Source organism: Triticum dicoccoides, chromosome 3B (assembly GCF_002162155.2).
Source record: "Triticum dicoccoides isolate Atlit2015 ecotype Zavitan chromosome 3B, WEW_v2.0, whole genome shotgun sequence".
NCBI classification, from domain to species: domain Eukaryota; kingdom Viridiplantae; phylum Streptophyta; class Magnoliopsida; order Poales; family Poaceae; genus Triticum; species Triticum dicoccoides.
Genome location: NC_041385.1, coordinates 394667553 through 394677435, shown reverse-complemented (window position 1 = coordinate 394677435; position 9883 = coordinate 394667553).

The following is a 9883-nucleotide window of genomic DNA, read 5'->3' as shown; positions in this document are numbered from 1 at the left end:
TCATCTCCACTTCATATGATAAATTTGTGCATGATTAATCTACATATATTTACAGTGCTACCATTCACAATTTACCATACTCCACTTACATGTTATAGATGGGCTACATGTCCCCCTCCAGGTTCCAGTCCCAGGTGTTCTTCATAGATGTAAAGATCCATAGTGGTGGGCAACAGGAATCATTGTCGCAGCTTTCTAGTCTGGTTTCACACGATGGAGACTCATCCAAGCTGAAGCGGCATAAATTGGCGATAGCATGTCCTAGCATGTCGTTCATCCGGCGGTGCACACTGAAGACACAACCATGCTTCATGAACAGCAGGCCTTCGGTAGCGTGTCCTAGCATGTCGTTCATCCGACAGGCCTCCATATATAGCCACTCTTGGCTACATGGACGAGATAGTAAGACATGGTAAAACAAAAATGGTGGGAGCTAGTGGGTTCAAGTCTTCAAGGTCGTAGCTATATGCGTCCTGCTAGGTAAAAAGTACTACTCCCAATGATCCATGCGACATGCAAAGTACTAGTACTACCATGGAAGAGAAGGAGAGAGGGTTAAAAAATCTAATACTAAATTGCAGTGCTAGTACTAGTAAACATGTCCCAGTCAAGAAAAAGAAGAACTAACAAGTACTACTACTCTTAACACACCGGTGAGAAAATGGAATACATGGGTAGATGGTGATGGTCCAATCGTGTGAGCTTGTTGCACATCAGTGGTACCATGGGTAATGACTGCTAAGATAATTGATCCCAATCTGCCAAAGTCAGCTAAAAGGTTCCAGGTTAGACCGAATCACGAATGCAAATGCACAACCAGGATCGGCGATCTTATTTTCATCGGGGGATGCCTGGTTCCTACAAAATAATGGAGTACCATTAGGGATGCAAATGATGGTTTGTGCATTCCGTTTGTAATCTCTCATACCGTAGGATGACATCCAGATGAAACAAGTCCCCTGACTTGTCACCGCGAAGATGCGACCTACATGGCACACAGTGTCTCCGAATGTGTAGGGGTACAAACCAGTCACGGCCAACATGTGCCAGCCTCTGCCATTACGGCCATTTGTATTGATGGCAATCCTTATGTCGAACACCACGATGATATAGTAATCAGTGTAGCTGTGTTGCTTTGTTGGTGGGTCCACAATTGCTATCTTCTTCAATCTCATGTAAGCATCGTCATACGTATTCAAGCCCAGCCAGTCCGGGAGGCCGATCCCAATGGTGGAGAAGGGGTCTACGGGAACAGACGCACTGCTGTGGATATTGTGCAAAATGATGGTGGTATCCAGCCGGAGGTATGCAAGCCAATCTCCGTTGGCACCAACCCAAACCTATATATAAGACGGTGCGCAGTGAAGAAATTATGGGATGGAATAACTAAGTACTATATTTAGAATATACACTACATGGTCAAACTCCATGACTGACCTGCTCATCGGACAAACTCCGACTACCTCTCAACGTCGGCAACTCTAGGGGAGTCAACATGCAAGCATGGCCACGTTGTGGTGGACTATTCAATGGATGGCCCCGTTAAATAACCTTCTCCTCTAGGACACATGGAAGACCAACAAGCATGGCCTTCTCCCAAGCCTGTTTACACACCATCTTAAAAAAGTTGGTGCAGAAACCGCCGAGTCTTGCGGTGGTGAGGAAGTCGGAGCGGCATGCAATTTCTCCCAATGGATTGTCTTCCAAGGTCTCCCAGCCCCGACGAGGAGGAGAATTGGCTGGCGAATCCATACCAGCAGCGACAAACTGCCTTGGTCTCTTCGGGGGGAGGGAAAATGGCGAGGAGGAGATAAGAGCGTAAGTGTAGGGCGTCGTACCTTCATTAAGGAAGTTATGCGGTCATGCATAGTGGTAGTGCGATGGTGCGGTTATTATCTACTACAATACATAGTACTGTACCAGTAGTACTTTCTCTATATATTGTACTTCTATAGTCCACCAGTTTTGAACTCTTGAATCTCAAGGCCAACGAGCTACAGTTGCAGGTGGAGGGTACTACTGTTCTCTAGAACCATCGTTGTACTATCAATGCAGGAAAAGTACACCCGCGTACTCTCTGTACTATATTCAAGCGCGTAGCTGGCCTACTCAGCCGCTCCTCTCACGCACACACTAGCAGCCTATTTATCAGCGACTGTTACTGCAGGAGCAAAACATTTGAGTTCTTTGACACTACGAGACTAGGCTTTTCGCTTCCACTTGTGGATGTGTAATGGATCTCGTCGAACTTTGTTCGTTGGTCATTCCTTCTTTATTAATGAGATGAGGCAAAGCGTTTGCCACCATTTCAAAACAAAAAATCGCGTCAAGAGGAATTTTTTTATAGAGTTTAGAGCCGATAATGGAGCGAAGTCCATGTGTGCAACACCACAAGCTACAAAGCAGTAGTACTTTACGTCCAAAGCCATATTGCACAATTCCCAATGTGGCGCCAGGCTTTTTCGGCTCCTTGGGCTTAATTGGGAGGAGCTAGTTTAAAGATGGTGGCTGATGAGGAAGCAACAAGCAAGCTGCGGCTAGGGCCATAGGCCCAACTGTGTCACGGGCGATTAACAGGATGAGTTATAAGCAGGCCGGATTCAACACGGGCCGCAATTAGGCCCAACTGTTACATGGGCCATTAATAGGCCTGGTAATGGGCCTGATCTGATATGGGCTGTATTTTAGCCCAAAACATGACAGCCTGTGAATGGGCCAGATCTGATATGGGACGTAATTTGACCTAAAACATGGTAGGCTGTTAACGGGCCGGCCCACTAGTATCTGACAAAATATGGTGGGCCTTTGGCTGGGCTGGCCTTTTTTACCTTAAATGGGCCACTTTTGGGCCATGCCACATGTCGACGTATCATAGGCGCGTTCCGTCCATTGTAGGGATGACATCTATCCCAACATTGAGCTGACACGTAGATCATCCGGCGAATGAGAATTTTACACGTGGAAAATCCCCATTGGTCCGGGCTGTTAACGGGTTATCGGATCCAAACCGAAACCCGATAGCTTAACGGCGACCCCTTACGGTGGATGCCACATGTCGGTTACCCTTGATGAAAATACTTCCATGACGCGTCATTTATCGTCATGGAAGTGGACACTTCCGTGATGATAATTTCAGTATTGTCATGGGACACTTCTATGACAACACAGGTATGACTATCTTGATTCTGTCATAAAATCGTCATGGATGTACATGCATGACAGAAAATGTGACCTACTGTAACAAACACGTATCATCACAGAAGTGTTTTTTGCAGTGATTGCATGTGTAGGGTGATACTTGACTGGCTAGATTTGTTAAAATCCGCCCACAACTAAAATTGGGAAAAGGTTAGAATTTTTAATTTGGTCAAGCACTCTAATCACCCCCGCCCCTCTAGACATACTTGTGATCCTACACCATGTGTTAATACTTTGATCTGGTTCTCTATTAAAAGGAGGCCTTAATTACCCTTGGATTTCCTTATGGAGCCTGCTGCCATGGGAGGGTAGGGCAAAAGATGTCATGCAAGTTCTTATTATAAGCACGTATGACTATATACGGAATACATGCCTACATTGAATTGATGAATTGGCTATTGTGTATCGCTCTAGGTTGTGACTGTTACATGATGAATGTCATCCATACAAATATCCATCGGCGATCCAATGCCTACGCTTTGCTCATATTGAATTTTGCTAAGTTATTACTATTGTTGCTACGGTTACAGTTACTTCAAAACTACTACTATCATTGTCACGGTTACTATTGCTACCGCTACTATCAAAACTATCATACTAATGTGCAACTAAACATTTTGCTGCAGAGAATTAACTTTTCAGGCATGGTTGAATTGAGAACTCGACTGCTAAGGCTCATAAATATCCTTTGGCTCCCCTTGTGTTGAATCAATAAATTTGGTGAAATACCTACCCTCGAAGACTGTTGCGATCCCCTATACTTGTGGGTTATCAGTGACATCCTCCAGGCCTTCTGGACCACTCGCTCAACCTTTTCGAGGAAATACCTCGGGCTGCCCCTTTCGGTCACCCACCTTAAGTTGATTCATTTCCAACCACTTAAGGACAATGCTGCGGGCAAGCTCACTCTTTGGCTTGGGAAGCATCTTGCATTGGATGGTCGTGTTGTTCTTGTTAAGATGGTTCTCACTACGATTGATATTTACCACATGACATCGCTCGAGCTTCGGGTGGATATTTTGGATTTTATTGACGAGCTTCGTCGCACATACTTATGGGGTGGTTGCAACAAGGTGTCGGGCATCAAGTGCAAGGTCAACTTGGAACAAGTGTGTAAGCCTAAATCTCCTAGGGGTCTAGGCATTCTGAACCTTCAAAAGTTTGCAACCGCCCTTAGACTCCGGTGGCTTTGGTTTGCTTAGGCAGAGCTGGCCAAATCTTGGGCTATGTCAAGAACCGGTCCCGAAGGGGGCTCCGAATCTCAACACTTTCTATGTTAGTCCCTGGATCAATAGCTGACATGCACAGTCGACGATGAAATACCAAGAATACAACACATGTCATAGTATTACATCGCATATCAAGTGCTTTACAATACATACTTGCTTAGCTCATGGGCTAGCTTAGTATACAATCATGCAGCTAGATAATATTCTAGTCTTATTCCGTCCATCCACTCACAGGCAAGAGTTGAGTATAGCATCGTAACCCTAGTTCATACCTCTCCTTCGATACAGTAAGCCTGTAAGATGATACGTTGTAGCCGCAAGGGTTAATACGTTGAATGTATTTGGCAAGCTGCACCAGGATTGGCTTGTTGGGACATTAAACATGCAATTTTGTGTGGCTATGTGTTCTTTTGCAGGCAAATAGTTTGCCTACCTTTGTAATAGTGATATCTTCTAATAGCTGAACATAGCGCATCACACAATGGTCCTGAACAGATCGTATCATGTGATTGTCCAAAAATAAACATTTGAGTATGTGTGCCTCCGCATCACACGGCCACCCTAAAACACTCCCAGATGATCCCCTTGGTATCCCGCCAGGCATCTGAGTTAGTCCATACTCCCCTTTTGTTCATCCCATCAATTTTATTAGAAGAGGTGATGAGATCAAGCTGACAATTCCCCGATGAGTTGCTCAAAAGTTGTCTGTAACCAAGGACACGGCTAATCATGATTAGTTTATAAACTATAAATGTTTGTGTACTTTACCATGATTCCAGTCACACTCTTCTACTACTAAACTTCCCTCATGAAGTATCTAGGTAGATCAAGACAAGACTTTTGGGAAGTAGTAGCCCTCTCAAAAATGGCAGACCCGGTCCAATTTCCCTACATGCAAAATCTACATTTTCTGGTCATGCCCAGGAGGGTACCCACAACTTACTTAGTCCAGACAAAGCCCATATTGTCTCATGGTTACACATGGAAGGTACTCAAGTTTGAACTCGTACAATCCCTTTGATACCTGGGTGGCATTCCCCACCATTGAATACACTCGGTGAGCCAATCAAAGCCAGTCCACCCAGATCCATTCATTAATTAAGTGGTAGTTAACTAGTCAACCATATAGAAACCTTTTGGATGTTGATCCCAATCCACTTAATAACAGCTAAACAACTACTCGGTGGTTACAAGGTCGGGACATAATGGACCTACATTTCTTCTACTGGGTTCTGTCAAGCATAAAGTAAAGTCCGACGGGGGATTCCTAGTTCAAGACAACTACAATACATCAATGGTTCCACTTGCTTGGTATTGACGATTCTTCAATCTCACAACCTTGAATGATTTACCTTTGCTCTCCATACAATATAACATAATTAAGAGCAATAATAAACAACCATACCATACAATAAAACATACTGTGAGTGTTGTGCGTGGTGTCAGTGTCATTATGCTTTGAGATCATGTGTCAGAGTTAACTCATAAGGGTTTGGGCAATAACATAGTGGTTGTTAATCGGAATACATGTGACATAAGGTTTCACATGCAAGTTTCAAATAAAGGGTTCATCACATAAGGAGTGTGTGATGTCAGGTTGTGGTTGCCAGATCCAATTAGAAAGAATCTTAACAACAGACTCATGGTCTATGAATCTTGCATAGCCAAGACCATGTTCAAGTTTCAATGAGAATTCAAACTTGTTGACCTTTCATGAGCTTAAATACACTAAGGTCTAATAATAATAACTTGGTCTGGCTTCCAATTCAATTTGGATTTGAATTGGGGTTCATCTTATTAGATTTCTAGTTGAATTGAGTTTGAGCTAACATTTGGTTTGAATTACCAAAGCTAGGTTTAAGTTCAACATTATTTCATTTAATTTGGATTAATAAGTGACTTCTAGGTTTCCTTTAGGTTTGACCAATTTCAATGCCAAACCTACTTAATTGCTAAGGTTTAATTATCATGTTTAGGATAAAGTCAATATAAATCCAAGAGAATTTATTAAGTGCATTTCGAGACTTTACCTCTCAACCATTTCGAGACTCCTCATCATGTCTGTGATCTCATCCGGGACTCCGAACAACATTTGGTCACCAAATCACATAACTCATATAATACAAATCGTCATTGAACGTTAAGCATGCGGACCCTACGGGTTCGAGAACTATGTAGACATGACCGAGACACCTCTCCGGTCAATAACCAATAGCAGAACTTGGATGCTCATATTGGCTCCCACATATTCTACGAAGATATTTACCGGTCGAACCGCAATGACAACATACGTTATTCCCTTTGTCATCAGTATGTTACTTGCCCAAGATTCGATCATCGGTATTTTCAAACCTAGTTCAATCTCATTACCGGCAAGTCTCTTTACTCGTTCTGTAATGCATCATCGCAAAACTAACTCATTAGTCACATTGCTTGCAAGGATTATTATGATGTGCGTTGCCGAGAGGGCCCAGAGATACCTCTCTGATACTCAGAGTGACAAACCCTAATCTTGATCTATGCCAACCCAACAAAAAACCTTCGGAGATACCTGTAGAGCATCTTTATAATCACCCAGTTACGTTCTGATGTTTGATAGCACACAAGGCATTCCTCCGGTATCCGGGAGTTGCATAATCTCATAGTCAAATGGATATGTATAAGTCATGAAGAAAGCAATAGCAATAACACTTAGCGATCATTATGCTAAGCTAATGGATGGGTCTTGGCCATCACATCATTCTCCTAATGATGTGATCCCATTCATCAAATGACAACACATGTCTATGGCTAGGAAACTTAACCATCTTTGATCAACGAGCTAGTCTAGCAGAGGCTTACTAGGGACACTGTGTTTTGTCTATGTATCCATACATGTATAAAGTTTCCGGTTAATACAATTCTAGCATCAATAATAAACATTTTGTCAGTGTCCTGGATTCAGGGGTATCCAGCCATGCCTGCCTGCGACCCACCACATGACTTCATCGATGGCCTGGTACGGCCCAGCTTCAACATCAACAACACGGGACCCTCGCGAGGTGCCAAGCCTCGCGAGGCGGGCGACACCAAGACCCCCGAAGGAATCGGCCTCCTCAGGCTGGCTCCTGAGGGGCGGAGAGTTCTATGCAATGTTACCTCACGAGGCTCAGCTGACATGAACCATGACGACCAAGGCCAGGCGGGCGCAGAGCGCAGATTTTCTCTTTGGTGCAAAGAAAGCAGGACACAGGCGCGGAGTCCCGAGGAATCATCCAAAGGTTTCCATTCTGGTGCAACGAGACCAAGACCGCCAGGACTGCAGGACGGAGGTCATCGACGAGCCCACCGCAGGGTCACAACCAGAGGCTTTTCACAGGCGAAGACTACTTTTGTCAGGATAGACTGTACTACTTGTCCCCTTTCAAATCCGGCCATTGTGGGATCCCTTCCCGCTCATATTTGGGAAGAGGACCAAGGCCACTATAAATAGGACTAGCCACCACCATAGAAGAGGGGGAGAACAGAACAAGTAGAACTGGCATACACCACACCAGCTCAAGAACACCTCACCTCCTGAGGCTTGTTCATCCACTGTACTAGCTCATCCTCAGCCCTTCGAGGCAATCCACCAAAACCTTGGAGTAGGGTATTACACCACAACGGTGGCCCAAACTAGGATAAAACTATCGTGTCTCTTTATCCCTTTGATCTTGACACGCTAGGCTTAGGAGGTTCGTGAGTACGCAGGCTGGGTAGGCTGAGATCTCCGCATGCACCTCAGAGTTCGAACATCTCAAGGGTTTGTGGATCCCATAATCCGACATTTGGCGCGCTAGGTAGGGGTGCGTCGGATCCTCTCTTCCATCGTGATTAACCACAACTCTGACACCTCCATTGCCACTCCAGGCTGCTGCCGAGCTGGGTTGTAGTCGCCGCCCGCGTCGCTCAGACAGCTCCGGTGGGTGATGGGTGTGCCCGTCGCGCTCCTTCTCCGGTGGCCAACGCCGCCACGGGCCCTGCCGGTCACGAGCAGCAAGCTTCATCGCTGCACCCGTCGGTGCACCGTGATGGCCGCACCGCTACTCTGTCACTGACCCCAGCAGCTTCGTCGTCCCACGCGCGTCGCGGCCAGGCGGATGCGCAGGCCGCTCTGCTCATGGCCCGGGAGCTCCTTCGCTACCGCCCGGTCGGCGACCTCTACGAGGAGTGGCTCGAGCGGATCGCTGAGCTCGTCAGCATTGCGCACGGGGGTTCCACTGAGCCGGCTCACTTGCTGCCTCAGCAACCACCTGTAGCAGGCGACGTGGCGCACGGGGCTTCCCCACCACCTTCGGCCCAGGGCGCCATCATGGAGCCAAGGCGTATGGCTCCGCGGCACGACCCGCCGCGCCCTGCGCCTGCTCGGGATGACGTGAGCTGCCAGGTGGTGCAGCGGCCACAGGGGGAAGTGCGCGTGCTTCCAGCACCCCAGCACCAGGCCCGCGTACCGCCGCAGGAGGTGACGGTGTGCCTGCACTAGGATCAGTCCCCCCCCCTCGAAGACCTCTGGTGGCCACGGCAGGATGTCGCGCGTTCACTCCGGAGCTCCGCAACGTCGTCTGGTCAAGAAAGTTCAAGCCGGACCTGCCTTCACGCTACGACGGCATCACCGACCCCGCCGAGTTCCTGGAGCTCAACGAGCTGAGCATCAAGGCGGCCAGCGGCGACGAGAATATCATGGCAACCTGGTTCTCGATGGCCCTCAAGGATGGCGCGCGTTCTTGGCTCCTGAACCTGACTGAGGGGTCGGTTTCTTCTAGGGAGGAGAAGCGCAGCCGCTTCATCGCCAACTTCCAGGGCACTCTCGATCGTCCGCCGACCGCGGGAGACCTGCGCCGCATCAAGCAGCAGCCTGGAGAGACCCTGCAGAAGTATATCCAGCGCTTCAACAACATTCTCCTCAAGATTCCCAAGGTGTCGAACAAGGCCATCATCTCCGCGTTCACCGATGGCGTCCGTGATGTCAAGAAGAAGGAGGAGCTCGCCATCCACGAGGATCTCTACCCAGCTCTGGAGATGTTCAACATGGCGAACAAGTGCGCAAGGGCTGAGGAGGGACGCCTCTTCCTCCTCCAGCTCCCTGATGCTGATCCAGAAGACAAGAAGACCAAGACCAAGACCAAGGACATGAAGCGCGAGGGGCCAGCCGTGCTTGTGGCCGAGCCAGAGACGAAGCGCGGCTGCGATCACCCCAAGTCATCCAAGAGAAACCGGCCATTCTGCGTCTTCCAGAACATTCACAGCCACAACACCAATGACTGCCAGGAGCTCAGGGCCCTCCGTGACGGGTGCCTCGGTCGACGCCTCGAGTGCAACGATCGAGGCTACGGTCATGGAGGCGGCCGAGGTGGAGGACGCTGGGATGGGTGCGACCATCGTCAGGAGTGGCGTGACCAGCCTCGTGAGGACCGCTGGCAGGGCCAGCCTCGCGAGGG